The 15,864-nt window shown below is 41.2% G+C and overlaps 1 long non-coding RNA gene across 6 annotated transcripts; it reads right to left on the reverse strand.

Annotated features, from left to right (window-relative positions):
* Positions 1 to 2,566: 2,566 nt before the first annotated feature.
* Positions 2,567 to 6,252, reverse strand: LOC123075752 (uncharacterized). Of its 6 annotated transcripts, XR_006436196.1 has the most exons (6): positions 5,727 to 6,252; positions 5,072 to 5,440; positions 3,804 to 3,956; positions 3,509 to 3,574; positions 3,117 to 3,281; positions 2,567 to 2,836 (listed from the first exon to the last, which is right to left on the reverse strand). It is a non-coding gene; the product is annotated as an uncharacterized lncRNA (long non-coding RNA). The 6 variants fall into 6 exon arrangements; XR_006436197.1 differs by having other exon boundaries at positions 3,509 to 3,956; XR_006436198.1 differs by having other exon boundaries at positions 3,113 to 3,281; positions 3,509 to 3,956.
* Between the last annotated feature and the right edge of the window lie 9,612 nt (positions 6,253 to 15,864).

A 15,864-nucleotide genomic window follows, 5' to 3' on the forward strand; every position in this document is an offset into this window, starting at 1 on the left:
GTGTCGTCGCCCGATCGAAGATCTTGGGTTTTCACCTGGAGAGAGTCCGAGCTTGCAAAACAATGCTTACAAAAAGGTTGTTGCCAAGTACTTCCTCCGTCCGAAAAAACTTGTCCCAAGCTTATCCCTCAAATAAATGTATCTAACACTAATTTGATGCTAGATACATCTATTTGATGGACAAGCTTTCTCGGACGGAGGGAGTACAACCAATGAAGGCTAGACCTTGGGATTTCACCCTGGAAATCAAGGCTCAGCACTCAAGGATCACCACGCATAAATGTAGTCCACCTGTGTTGCCAACCCCTCTTGCCAAGACTGCAGCTGCAAGTCTCCAAACACCTGACACATAGGAGGAATCTGTGTCGCCAGTCTTCATCGCAACCAAAACACCTCTCCGCCATTTCAAACCTCTGATCGCAGCCGCCATGACTTTCTCCACCTCTATCAATACCATAGAAATCTATATTTAGACATGTCCCATGGCATCAACAAGAATGTGAAGCTTCGCGCCACGCCCTCATGGAGCCTCACTGGCGGAATATAAGGGCGTGCACGAACGAATCGAATCCGATCTAGATATCCAGTGGCTCCATGCGCCAATCAGCGAAAATCTCCGAAGGGAAGGCCAGAACTCATCGGCGTCCAGACCGGGGAGGCCGACATGAAGCAGATCAACGACTTGGCGCTCGAAGATCAACAGATCCAAACCACCTTTAGATGCAAGACCAGCAAGCCCCCACGCCGCTGATCAACTCCTTGCCGGACTGGCCGTCGAGAAGAAGGTAGCCCCGTGCGTCTGTGTTGGCCCCGATCGACCGGGAGGCCCATATCGGATTGGACAACCACGTCTGCCGGCGGCATGCCAGCACCTCCACGACGCCACTCTGCCAGAAGACCTCAGGCCATGGCCATAATGGCCGTGCCACCCTGCACTCCTAGCCGGTGCCCCACCTCCGCCATGGAGCACTGTTGCACGGCGCCTCTCCATCCCTCCGTCTTCGATGGGGTGGGTGCGGTCACCGCCGCCAGTGCCAGCAGCAGCAGCGGCCAGAGGAGCCAAGAACGGGGAGGGGGAGGTTCTAGGGCGGGGGTGCCTCCGGAGCCGCTCGAGGGAGGAGCGACCTAGGAGGGAGATTGGATCTCGGGGGAGATTGGATCTGTGTATCTCTCCCTTGTTATTTAATTCAGTGATCTTATTAGCACACCTACATGATTGTGATCCATCGGATGTAATCATTGTGGTGTGCTTGCTGCGGTGTAATGAATTGTCACATTATGATAAGATTTATATATGTTTTATTCATGGATTCATATGAGTTCTTTGCTTCAGAATTTATATATGGACTTGTTCTCTGGACGCCATCCCCTGCCTCGCAGGCTACATGCCCTCGGCGTCGGAGAGTGGCACCAATATAGACGACGACGACGATCCTCTCGCCGCAAATGCCTACATGGAGGAGATGGACCGCCGTGCCGCTGATCGCAAGGGCAAGGGCCAGACAAAGAAGTGGCGTTCTCGCCCCCTGCAATGTCTTCTAAATTTGTATCTAGTTTAATCTGGTGAACTTTTTATATTTTGGGTATGATTAGGTCTGTCAGATGAAATATCTATAACCGAATCTATCTTGAGTTCTCTGTCTGATGAACTCATTTGTGATGTTGATCTACGTGTTACGTTGTTGCATAAATTGTATAGATTTGGGTGCGGGCATTTGGGTACTACAGTTGTGGACATAGATATATGGGGACTGCCCAGTCACTGCCAGCAGGCGCGTCCTGACTTGTCCGCGGGCGTATTGAGGCTCAGATATGGCCACTGTGGTTGTAGATGCTCTAAGAGCAACTACAACGCATACCTCAAAAGTGACCGCTCATATGTATGCGGGCGCGTCCGGATGCGTATGTGGACAGGGCTCGGTCACCCCTCATCTTTCGTCCGTTGCAATCACATAGCTCAAATATCACACGCTAAAATTATAATACACCATGCAACACAAAAACCATGTACTACTACACATATAAAACAACCCTACTATTACTAGTTGTCGGAGATGTGATGACCTCTGTGCCGGCAGTTTCGGACGGACCGGACTCCTGATCGTTGACCATGACCCTCAGCTTCGGCTCCTCGTCGGAGTCGAGGTCCCTGAGGAATTCCTTCAACTCCATGTCCGCCTCACTGAGATAGCAGCGGTTTGCCACGGGCACGAGTTTTGACTAGATGGAGTCGAGGATGGCATACTACTCCGCCACCTTCTATGCTTGGGCCACTTTAAACCCGCCAGTAACGTAAAAGTCTCACATACAAAAAAAAGAACGGAAAAACAAAGTAATGTACAAGACAAACTGCTTGAGAATTATTTTTTTGAGCCGCTGGTTGAGAAATATTCTACCGGTCTTTTCCTAGAGATAGAGGGAGCTCTGCCAGTCTTGCTATATGACTAGTGGTTGGGACGCGCCCTGGGCGCGTCTCTTGAGGCGGGACTATGCGCACTAATCATGTTGTTGTATGTGTTAACGTACAATATGCGTAGTTTAGTGAAAATACTTAAGCAAACAGGTATAAATCTCCTCGTGTTGTAAGACATCAAGTTGTAGGTTGTAGGTGAATACTCATAAGAAATATAAACGGGTACTTGGAAGCGATGAATACAATTCAGAATACTCTCCGCAAGGCCGTCGAGAATAAGTATAACCCCCATTATTCTGTAGAAATATAATCAAAAGCATAGATGAACTAAAACATTCAAACGAAGCTTCAATCGATCTGGGAGCAGTTGCAATGTCCCACAGCAACACCACCTTACGCCACTCGATCTGCTCTGCATTGGAACTACAGACACCCACTTCAGTTATCAGAAACCCAAGTGACAAATACTTGAAAACAGACAATAATACAGAACTGACACTTGCGTAGACTCATACATTATGCATAGTTGCCAGCATATAAAATTGTGTACTACCTGCATCCATTAATTCTAATCTTTTTCTAATCCATCAAATTTTGTAAATAATGTTGGATAAATAAGAACATCTTTGTTACCCAAGGTCTTATGTAAGAATTATTTGTTAGTGAAAATCATTAAAACAAAAAGGAGTTGGAGGGTACCTACAACATACAGATGAATAACTTGAGCCATTTTAGCATGCTGAGGAAACGTGAGTTACAGTCATCAAGACCGACTTCAAGCATTCTGGCCTAGTGAACTTCTTGAATGCTTTTATTCCAGACTACGTACCTAAGAATTTCTTTAGCATCCGCAAGCTCATGGTCCAAACTGCATATCATAGAAACCTGGCTCATGCATAGATTAAAAGAAAGCACATACATGTAAAAAACACCTTTGTGTGATCAAAACATCCAAGTTTCTTTCTCTAGGTGCAAGATATTTGTGATTGCATAACTCAAGAAGGTTTAAATCCTGAAACAGAGCAATTCAAGTTTGAACTTTCTATAACGCAGGACATTGAATCAAGCTCATAACTAAAGAATATAACTCATTACCTGCCATTTGGTCTTATTGCATGCCAATTGAAGCTGGCTTTCATCCCTGCCATATGGATCCCACCTCTTTACATGTGAAGAAGAGAATTCCCCCAAATTTATTTACTTCATAATGATTTATACAACTAAATTATGCAATCAGTCAGAAAGAAGAACTCATCCAAAGATCACCATTAATAATTATATGTGTTTCTACATTAGGATTTTATCCACCAATCATGCAAGTATCACATTGCATTTCCACACAGCAAATCAAGCATAAACGAAACAACGGGGCATGGAAATCAGAGCAAACCTCAACTGCGACGAGGCTGGTGCTAGAGCAGCAAGGCAAGGAAGCTAGGGAGGTGCTTCAGCAAGTATTATGCCAGTATATATGTGCCGCATAAACCTATGAACGTACCAAAACCAACATCAACCCTTTGTATCATTGAAACATCATTTGCTCCTACAAATAGAAAACAAGATCACCAAAAATCAGATTGTGAAGATAAACATTGGAAGATGACAAATAATGAAGAAAACAGTTGGTCATGTCTCCAAAATGAAAGGTGACAGTAAAACTGACAAGTTTGATGTACAGCAAAAACTTAAATTGGCATCATTCTGCAGTATCGTTTACTTGATCTCCAATTGTGACTGACGGAATAACAAAGCATCATGGTAGGAAAAGCTTTTTTCATGGAAGTTAGATGGCGTAGTCAGGCATTCAGCTCTTCTTGTTGTTTGTAAGTGCACAACAGAGCATAAACATTATAGAGAGTAAAATATTTCCCTACAACATGGTTGAACTTTAATCGAATAGCTTGTACGCTTAGAAACAAAGAACCTTCACCAACTTGTGTTCAGGTTGGACAGCTCGAATCACATCAATGCCTACAACATTTTCAGTAACAGACTCATAAACTTTTTACTACTCGCACACTTCCCTGCATACATGATTTGCCCCTTCATCAACTCCGGAGTCTTACACAAAGTCTCAGTTAAGTTATCATTCCATTAATTATGACACTACACTATCCCAGTCATTTTACAACATCGATCGAAAGGTCATCATTTCTTAATTATCATCAACATTTATCATCCACATAATCATAGTTTGGCAGTTAGTTTTTATAACTTACTCTATTCCATCTTTCAACAGTGATTTTCCTCAGCGTGAGGGTGCCTGATGGTTGAGCTCAAAAGGTTAATAAGACATGCTCATGAAATTTCCTGTAGTGCTCCATGTGGGTGTTACGATTGTTCTGGCATTTGATAAGTTGGAATGCTTACAAATAGTTTAATTTTGTGTGATTGGCTTTTTCATATACAACTGCATGCTTGGTACTCTAAATCGTGGAAGAAATGCAAACTGATGCGGCATCTAACTTGGATAGAGTTTTAGTAAAGAAAAACTTGGATAGATTTTCATGGTTATTTTCAAGGGAGATTTAGACTACATAGCATGCATCATCAGTGCCCTCTACCATGTGACAAAAGAAAAGAATGATCATGACATGAACCACCTAGAGCGGAGCATGAAGGTACATTGAGGAGGATGAAGAGGAGCTGATTCCGTACCTTGTATACCAGGCGGTCGAGGACGAATCAGGCGTAGAAGAAGCCGAGGGAGAAGGGAATCGCATGGGGAGGAAGAACGCGGCATCCAGGCCGCGGAGCACCATCCCCGACCTCGACGGCACCACCACCACACAATAAAACCCGAAGATATAAGTCCAAGGAAGCACATGAAGTCAACTACAAGTGTGGAATCACTGTCTATTGTTCCTGATTAAAATGAATATTAGTAGAAAGAAAAGTAGCACTGGAGTGGACCTTCAAGTTATATGTCCCATGAGCAGCTTCCAGCATTGACAACCCAATAAGAACATTGATAATCTTTTGATCGCCAGCATTGACACCCCAATAACAACAAATGTCAAAGATATCCTGCAAGGCAATTTCCTGTTATTGGTACTGAATTGCCAAGGACAGGATAAAACAATATAAATTTCAACCAAAAGAATGCATGACCCATCAGATATTAAGCAGCAAATCGGCTCAAGGAAAAAGGGCATGAATCCCGACCTCAAGATTAAGTTCTGGTATAAACTGTAGGTAGCACAAACTCAATCCAATTCAACGATATGCGAGAATCATGTGGAGATGATGAGAGATGAAATAAAAGGGAACTAATAGAAGTGCAGATCAGATTGAAAGAGAGAGGGAGACGAACCTGTAGGTCGAGCTGGCGCCGTCGGAGTCAACAAAACCAGAGAGGAGGACAACCTCGTGTGGGGCAATAGCAGATCAACCCGAATTAGCAAGGATGCAAGAAAATACATCAAACAACAACACAAGTGATAGTTCATACCACAGAAGAGTTGGACTTCTTACTACTATTGGTGGTGGCCACGGTAGGATCAGAGTGAGAGGAGGAAGAATAGGTGACGTACGCTCGATGGAAGTGCCTTGTTGGCGTCGCTGCGGGGCCAAGCCGTCCTCCTCGCTGGCCACTTAGCGAGATCCAGCCGTCGCCATCTCTCCCTCCGCGCTCGGGGAAGGCGAGGACAAGGCGCCCTGCCTTGGTCAGGACGGTCGGTGAGGCAAGAGGAGCTACTGCTCCATGCCGAAGCCGAAGGTGGTGGGGAGAAGGGGAATGGAGGTGCATCGGTGACGGCGGCGCTACAGGTCCGAGTGATACGGGAGAAGGAGGACGCGGGTTGGGTTGGGGGGAGGGAGCCAACGGGGAGGATGCGGGGTACGTGATGGCGACGCGAGGGGAATGAGGAAAGATAGCAGCGCCAGGATTCTTGCCTTCGTAGAGAAGGAATGTCCCTTTTCTCTCTGTCCCTGTGTTTTACTCGGGATGTTTTACCCTGTGAAGGTGCTATCTTCGGGAGATATATCAGCGACGCACAGTAAAATGGGACACCTGGCATAACCCATCGATGCCCCCTTGTGCGTAGCTTAATGGGTTTAATTTTTGCTTGGTTGATTAAATCAATCAACCGGTCGATCGTAGACAGACATGTGAGTGTGGTTTGTCTCATCCTCGGGTAGCGGCCGCACTAGATTTTACTGAATTGAACTGAACTGAACTTGCTATTTCGGCCGGTCACTGCAAAGTGAAGGCAGCATGCAGATAACAATACCTTCGCCTGCCCAGATTAACCTTCTTTTCGAGGTGCCTAACTGGTGTACTCGTGTCGTCTGATCGCTTTGAAACAACAGTTACGACACACATGCACGGTTTCGCTGTGCACAGCTCAAAACAGTTGAAGCTCAACGCTGCTCAATGATAGTACACTGTAGTGAAATACTAAATCCAGATAGTGTCATCACCACCACAGCAACGCTCAAAAGTTAGCTCTGAATCACGTACGTAACCCGGAGCCACAGAATTCTACGTGAAAGCATAGATGCATGGCGAAAACTAGTGGTTGGGGCGTCACCCTGTGGCGCCGCTTAAGAGAAAATTATGTGCACGTTTAAAAAAACCATGTGGTCCTTGCCTCTACCTAAAAAAACATATCAGAAAAAAAATCTCACCTTCATCTAAAAGAAACAGAAAAGAAAAAATATTACCACCATATCCTACTGACGAGCGCCACTTTACATAACTCTCCATTTAAAATAATAAAGTGGGTTCTGACCACCGTCTAAAAAACATTTCAAGAAAAAATCCTTAACTCGATCTAAAAGATATTGCAAAAGCTTTCTCATCGCGACCAACCAGCTTGCGCCACTTGGTATAGCTGGTTGGCCGCCAATCTCGCGATGCTTAATGGGTTTAATGACCAATGTTGGACGGGCTACATGGAGGCCGTTTTGAAACTACCATTTTCCACAGTGCAAAAAACATTAGAAAACAATTGCACACACAAAAATACATATATACAATGCGTTCAAGAATTTTTCCATAACAATATATTTTCAGATGTGACATAGAATAGACAAAAAAGGATAAATAAGTACATGAAAATGGGCCAATTGTATTTGTTGCGCCAGGATTTTTTGTCTAGCTTGCAAATAATAATATTTTGAACAAAAAACTACAAATCCATCGCAAAATGTACTCTCTCCGTTCCTAAATATATGTCTTTTTAGATATTTGAATGGACTACATACAGATGAATATAGATATATCTGGAAGTGTATATTCACTTATTTTGCTCCGAACGTGGTCCATATTAGAATCTCTAAAAGTATTATTTAGGAACGGAGGGAGTATAAGTTTTCACATTATTTTTTATATTTCTTTAAACTTGGAAATATTATTTTTGAATATTTTAAAGTAATGGGCTGCATGTAGCACGTCGTACACAACTTCTCACCAGATGGGCTGTTTATTAACATCGTCATGTTTTTCTCAACGGTAGTTTACAGCAATAATGCTAAACCTACAAAGACCTAGAAAGGTTTACTTAATCTTCCACTCCACCCCTCCCCCCCTCCCCCGATGTTAAGTGGGTCACAATCCTTCACATCAGTTTGTCCGTAGAATCTTTAAGTAAACGTTTGTAGATGTAGCATTACTCTAGTAGTCTAGTTTGCAGTGTTACATCGCTAAAGAGGAAATCACTAGTTAAGATGCACTCTTTGTAAAGTTCACTCCCATCTTTTTAGGTTGCGATAAGTGGCGTATTGCATCGCAACCTGAGAGTTTTCCCTTTTTTCGTAGATTTATTTATTGAAAATGTGTGTCCAAATCTTGAACCGTTTTTACAGTTGGATTACTCACGTTGATATCTTCAAAATTAGATCTCATGTTGATAGGTTTCAAAGAACTTTTTTTCACGAAAAAAACTAGACGAAAAAACCCGAACCGGGAGCATGTTTTTTCTTCGAAGATGCACGGTTGTGCCTCTCACGGAAGCAAATCTGTGCCTCTCGTGAAAAAAGAAAACACAATTTTTTCCTTTTCAGATAGGCACGACGCAGAAAGAAATACGTGCCTCCACAAGAAGCAAATAAACATATTTTTTATTTCCAAGAGGCATAGTTGTGCCTCTTGCTGAAGCAAATCCGCCCCTCTACGAGAAGCAAATCTATACCTCTCGCGGAAAAAAAAGGAAATACGTTTTTCCCCTTCTGAGAGGCTCGTGGAAGCAAATTCGTGTGTCCACGAGAAGTAAATTTGTGCCTGTCGTGTTAAATAAAAAAACAAAACATGTTTTTTCTCTTTTTTTGTTCTTCTCATGGAAGCAAATCCATGCGTCCACGAGAAGTAAATATTGTCCAAAACCAGGGAAAATCTGAAAAGGCAAAAAAATACGAAAGAAATCTTCTAAATGCCCGTAATGGCCATTTTTGATTGGTTGTCTACCAGTGTTTTCCTATAGACAGAGGGAGCTCTGCTCTGGCTATATGTTTTTTGCCGGGTCCAAGCTTGGTGGATTAAATCCATCAACCTGTCGATCATATTCAAGGTACAGTAGACAGACATGTGAGTGTGGTTTGTCTCGTACATCCTTGGGTAGCGGGGGCACTAGATTTTGCTGGATTGAGCTAAGTAGCCATTCCGGCCGGTCACTGCAGAGTGAAGTCAGCATGCAGATAGCAACACCTTCGCCTGCGCAGATTACACCCCTTTTCTAGGTGCCAGTATGGTGGCGCCGTGTCGCCTGGTCGCTTTGAAACAGTTATGACATACGTGCGCGGTTCTGCACAGCTCAAACCAGTTGAAGTTCAACAATGCTCAATGATAGTACACTATAGTAAAACTCTGAATGCTGACAGTGTCATCGCCAGACACACAACAGCGCTCGAAAGCTAGCCCTGAATCACGTTGCATCAAAAAATATGTTTGAAATATATAATGCGTATGGAAAAAAGTTGCATCAAAATATACGTTTGAAAAAAAATGTTAATCATGTGTTTGAAAAATGTTAAAGTATATAAATAATGTTTAGATATATGCCAAAAATGTATAATCTGCATGAAAAGAAAATAGGCATCAAAACATAAATTCAAGAAAAAATGTTAATCATACATTTGAAAAATGTTAAACATGTATTACAAAATTGTACCTGATGTATGCGAAAAATGTAGACATGTCTTGGAGAAAAACACCGAAGTAAACTAGAAAGTAAGAAAAGGAAAACCAGACAAGAAGAAAAGAAAACAGAGAAAAACAGAACAAACGAAATGCAAAACAATTGAAACTAGTGAAGAACCTGATGCAGAACAACGAAAGACAGCCAAAAGACCTGTTGAAAACCAATTGAAAAAAAAAAGAATAAACCGATGGAGACCCAAAGAAAAAAAAAGAAAAAAAAATGAAAAAGGAAATAAAAACAAAAGGAAGAAAACCAGCAGAAACCGGACCAAAACCAGTACAGTGACCGATCTCGAGCGAGCAAGCGAGGAGAAGAAATGGGCTGGCCTATTACAGTGCAACGCAAAAAAAAACCTTCAAGTGAGTGTACCTTCTTACTTGCTATAGTTCTCGCGGGCTAAAGGTTCTCTGTGCAAAGCAGTACTGCGCCACGTACTTAGCATAACCTGGGCCCAAGGCCCAAAGACTCGGTTTATCATCCTAATGTTGTAAGAAAACAAAAGGTATTTTCCTTAAATAATGCCGATAATACTAGTTGTATTATTTGCCGATTTTATACAAAGTACGAATCTTAAGAATTTGACCTGACATCGATATCACCCACATTTGAAATGGGGGAGAAAATACTGTTATAATTCTGGCTTGGTCATACCGCCAAAAGATCCAGCTATAAGTAGAGGAAAGAACAAGCATTCTTCAATGTTATGTTTTTTTTTTACTAAAATAGCCTTTTCTTTTAAAAATTTGCATTTTTTTCATCTGGTAGGGTTCATATGCGGTAACCTCTTGTCTTGATACTGCATTCAATAAGGCAAATAATCTATACTTATATAAAAGGTCCTACAGAGACAAATCCAAATAATCTCGACCATCAAACCATGTCAATACACCGACCCAGATTGTTTCAATGTTGAGCGCTCAGCATATTTAGGGTGCAATTATTATCATACAAATATCAACGCATGTGCTAATTATATAATTAACGCCTAATTGATATCCTACCTAATATCAATGTGCATGTACGCATTTACTAGTTATGGTAGGACTAGAAGACCTAGTTCCTCAACGCGCGAACCATTTAAATACTCAATAGGCATTATATACTTATACATTGTTTGTTAATAGCAAACCAGACCGCCAAAATATTGTTATTATACATTGTTTAAATACTTAGTAGTGACATATTTGAGACCACCACGTTACATGGGTCTATTCATTATACTACTCACCACATGCATTTAAAAAAAATAAAACAATCGAATTATTCTTGATAATTCACAAGGACGAGGTTGAGCTAGTTACCTAAGCTTTTCTAAGCAGAGAGCGGGATGACATATAATAGTGCTACCTCTTGAGCATGCGTTAGTTTTCCCTTGAAGAGAAAAGGGTGATGCAGCAAAGTAGCGTAAGTATTTCCCTCGGTTTTTTAGAACCAAGGTATCAATCCAGTATGAGATTACACGCAAGTCGCCTAGTACCTGCACAAACAATCAAGAACCTTGCAACCAACGCGATAAAGGGGTTGTCAATCCCTTCACGGCCACTTGCAAAAGTGAGATCTGATAAAGATAGTAAGATAAATATTTTTGGTATTTTTGTTGTATAGATTGGAAAGTAAAGATTGCAAAATAAAATAAATAGTAAACTAGAATTATAGATCGGAAACTTATATGATGTAAAATAAACCCGGGGCCATAGGTTTCACTAGTGGCTTCTCTCATGATAGCATATATTACGGTGGGTGAACAAATTACTGCCGAGCAATTGATAGAAAAATGCATAGTTATAAGAATATCTAGGCATGATCATGAATATAGGCATCACGTCCATGTCAAGTAGATCGAAACGATTCTGCATCAACTACTAGTACTCCACACATCGACCGCTATCCGGTATGCATCTAGAGTATTAAGTTCATAAGAACAGAGTAACGCATTAGGCAAGATGACATGATGTAGAGGGATAAACTCAAGCAATATGATATAAACCCCATCTTTTTATACTCGATGGCAACAATACAATACGTGCCTTGCTGCCCCTACTGTCACTGGGAAAGGACACCGCAAGATTGAACCCAAAGCTAAGCACTTCTCCCATTGCAAGAAAGATCAATCTAGTAGGCCAAACTAAACCGATAATTTGAAGAGACTTGCAAAGATACCAAATCATGCATATAAGAATTCAGAGAAGAACCAAATATTTTTCGTAGATAAACCTGATCATAAATCCACAATTCATCGGATCTCGGCAAACACACCGCAAAAGAATATTACATCGAATAGATCTCCAAGAACATCGAGGAGAACTTTGTATTGAGAACCAAAGAGAGAGAAGAAGCCATCTAACTAATAACTATGGACCCGAAGGTCTATGGTAAACTACTCACACATCATCGGAGAGGCTATGGTGTTGATGTAGAAGCCCTCCGTGATCGATTCCCCTCCGGCGGAGCGCCGGAAAAGGCCCCAAGATGGGATCTCACGGGTACAGAAGGTTGCGGCGGTGGAAAAGTGGTCTCGTGTCTCTCCTGGATGTTTTTAGGGTACAAGGGTATATATAGGCGAAAGAAGTACGTCGGTGGAGCTACGAGGAGCCCAGGAGGGTGGGGGTGCGCCTACCCCCCTGGGCGCGCCCTCATGCCTCGTGGCCGCCTCGTTGCGTCTCTTACTTCCACTCCAAGTCTTCTAGATTGCGTTTGTTCCAAGAAAGATCCTCGCGAAGGTTTCGTTCCGTTTGGATTCCGTTTGATATTCCTTCTCTACGAAACACTGAAATAGGCAAAAAAACAGAAACTGGCACTGGGCCTCCGGTTAATAGGTTAGTCCCAAAAATAATATAAAAGAGCATATTAATGCCCATTAAACTCCAAAACAGATAATATAATAGCATGGAACAATCAAAAATTACAGATACGTTGGAGACGTATCAGCATCCCCAAGCTTAATTCCTGCTCGTTCTCGAGTAGGTAAATGATAAAAACAGAATTTTTTATGAAGAATGCTACCTAACATAATTTTCAATGTAATTTCTTTATTGTGGCATGAATGTTCAGATCCGAAAGATTCAAGACAAAAGTTTAATATTGACATAAAAATAATAATACTTCAAGCATACTAACGAAGTAATCATGTCTTCTCAAAATAACATCGCCAAAAAAAGTTTATCCCTACAAAATCATATAGTTTGGCTACGCTCCATCTTCGTTACACAAAATGCTCAAATCATGCACAACCCCGATGACAAGCCAAGCAATTGTTTCATACTTTAGTATTCTCAAAAAATTTCAACTTTCACGCAATACATGAGCGCGAGCCATGGACATAGCACTATAGGTGGAATAGAATATGGTGATGGAGGTTATGTGGAGAAGACAAAAAGGGAGAAAGTCTCACATCGACGAGGCTAATCAACGGGCTATGGAGATGCCCGTCAATTGATGTCAATGCGAGGAGTAGGGATTGCCATGCAACGGATGCACTAAAGCTATAAATGTATGAAAGCTCAACAAAAGAAACTAGTGGGTGTGCATCCAACTTGCTTGCTCACGAAGACCTAGGGCATTTTGAGGAAGCCCATTGTTGGAATATACAAGCCAAGTTCTATAATGAAAATTTCCCACTAATAAATGAAAGTGACAAAATAAGAGACTCTCTATCATGAAGATCATGGTGCTATTTTGAAGCACAAGTGTGGAAAAAGGATAGTAACATTGTCCCTTCTCTCTTTTTCTCTCATTTTTTGGGCCTTCTCTTTTTTGGCCTTTCTCTTTTTTTGGGTCTTCTCTTTTTTTATTTGGCCTTTCTCTTTTTTTTATTTCCTCACACGGGATAATGCTCTAATAATGATGACCATCACACTTCTATTTATTTACAACTCAAGGATTACAACTCGATACTTAGAACAAAATATGACTCTATATGAGCGCCTCCGGCGGTGTACCGGGATGGGCAATGACTCAAGAGTGACATGTATGAAAAATTATGAATGGTGGCTTTGCCACAAATACGATGTCAACTACATGATCATGCAAGGCGATATGACAATGATGAAGCATGTCATAATAAAGGAACGGTGGAAAGTTGCATGGCAATATATCTCGGAATGGCTATGGAAATGCCATAATAGGTAGGTATGGTGGCTGTTTTGAGGAAGATATAAGGAGGCTTATGTGTGATAGAGCATATCATATCACGGGGTTTGGATGCACCGGCGAAGTTTGCACCAACTCTCGAGGTGAGAAAGGGCAATGCACGGTACCGAAGGGGCTAGCAATGATGGAAGGGTGAGAGTGCGTACAATCCATGGACTCAACATTAGTCATAAAGAACTCACGTACTTATTGCAAAAATCTACAAGTCATCAAAACCAAGCACTACGCACATGCTCCTCGGGGGATAGATTGGTAGGAAACGACCATCGCTCGTCCCCGACCGCCACTCGTAAGGAGGACAATCAAAGAAACACCTCAAGCTTCAAATTTGTTACACAACGGTTACCATACGTGCATGCTACGGGACTTGCAAACCTCAACACAAGTATTTCTCAAATTCAAAAATACTCAACTAGCATGACTCTAATATCACCATCTTCATATCTCAAAACAATCATCAAGTATCAAACTTCTCATATTATTGAATGCACTCTATATGAAAGTTTTTATTATACCCATCTTGGATGCCTATCATATTAGGACTAATTTTATAGCCAAAGCAAATTACCATGCTGTTCTAAAAGACTCTCAAAATAATATAAGTGAAGCATGAGAGATCAATAATTTCTATAAAATAAAACCACCAGCGTGCTCTAAAAGATATAAGTGAAGCACTAGAGCAAAATTATCTAGCTCAAAAGATATAAGTGAAGCACATAGAGTATTCTAATAAATTCCGATTCATGTGTGTCTCTCCCAAAAGGTGTGTACAACAAGGATGATTGTGGTAAACTAAAAAGCAAAGACTCAAATCATACAAGACGCTCCAAGAAAAACACATATCATGTGGTGAATAAAAATATAGCCTCAAGTAAAGTTACCGATAGACGAAGACGAAAGAGGGGATGCCTTCCGGGGCATCCCCAAGCTTAGGCTTTTGGTTGTCCTTGAATTTTACCTTGGGGTGCCTTGGGCATCCCCAAGCTTAGGCTCTTGCCACTCCTTATTTCAAAATCCATCAAATCTTTACCCAAAAACTTGAAAACTTCACAACACAAAACTTAAACAGAAAATCTCATGAGCTCCGTTAGTATAAGAAAAGAAACCACCACTTTAAGGTACTGTAATGAACTCATTATTTATTTATATTTGTGTTAAACCTACTGTATTCCAACTTCTCTATGGTTCATACCCCCCCGATACTAGCCATAGATTCATCAAAATAAGCAAACAACACACGAAAAACAGAATCTGTCAAAAACAGAACAGTCTGTAGCAATCTGTATCAAACAAATACTTCTGGAACTCCAACAATTCTGAAATAAACTGGTGGACGTGAGTAATTTGTCTATTAATCATCTGCAAAAAGAATCAACCTAAAAGCACTCTCCAGCAAAAAATGGCATCTAATCTCGTGAGCGCAAAAGTTTCTGTTTTTTACAGCAAGATTGCAAAGACTTCACCCATGTCTTCCCAAAGGTTCTACTTGGCACAAACACTAACTAAAACATAAAACTACATCTAAACAGAGGCTAGATGAATTATTTATTACTAAACAGGAACAAAAATCAAGAAACAAAAATAAAATTGGGTTGCCTCCCAAAAAGCGCTATCGTTTAACGCCCCTAGCTAGGCATAAAAACAAGAATAGATCTAGGTATTGTCATCTTTGGTATGCAATCCATAAGTGGCTCTCATAATAGATTGATAAGGTAATTTAATTTTCTTTCTAGGAAAGTGTTCCATGCCTTTTCTTAACGGAAATTGGAATCTAATGTTTCCTTCTTTCATGTCAATAATTGCACCAATCGTTCTAAGGAAAGGCTACCAAGAATAATAGGACATGTAGGATTGCAATCTATATCAAGAACAATGAAATCTACGGGCACATAATTCCTATTTACAACAATAATAACATCATTAATCCTTCCCATAGGTTTCTTAATGGTGGAATCCGTAAGATGCAAATTTAAAGAACAATCATCAAATTCACGGAAACCTAACACATCACACAAAGTTTTTGGAATCGTGGAAACACTAGCACCCAAATCACATAAAGCATAGCATTCATGATCTTTAATCTTAATTTTAATAGTAGGTTCCCACTCATCATAAAGTTTTCTAGGGATAGAAACTTCTAGTTCAAGCTTTTCTTCATAAGAT

The sequence above is a fragment of the Triticum aestivum genome, chromosome 3D (genome assembly GCF_018294505.1).
Source record: "Triticum aestivum cultivar Chinese Spring chromosome 3D, IWGSC CS RefSeq v2.1, whole genome shotgun sequence".
In the NCBI taxonomy this organism is placed as follows: domain Eukaryota; kingdom Viridiplantae; phylum Streptophyta; class Magnoliopsida; order Poales; family Poaceae; genus Triticum; species Triticum aestivum.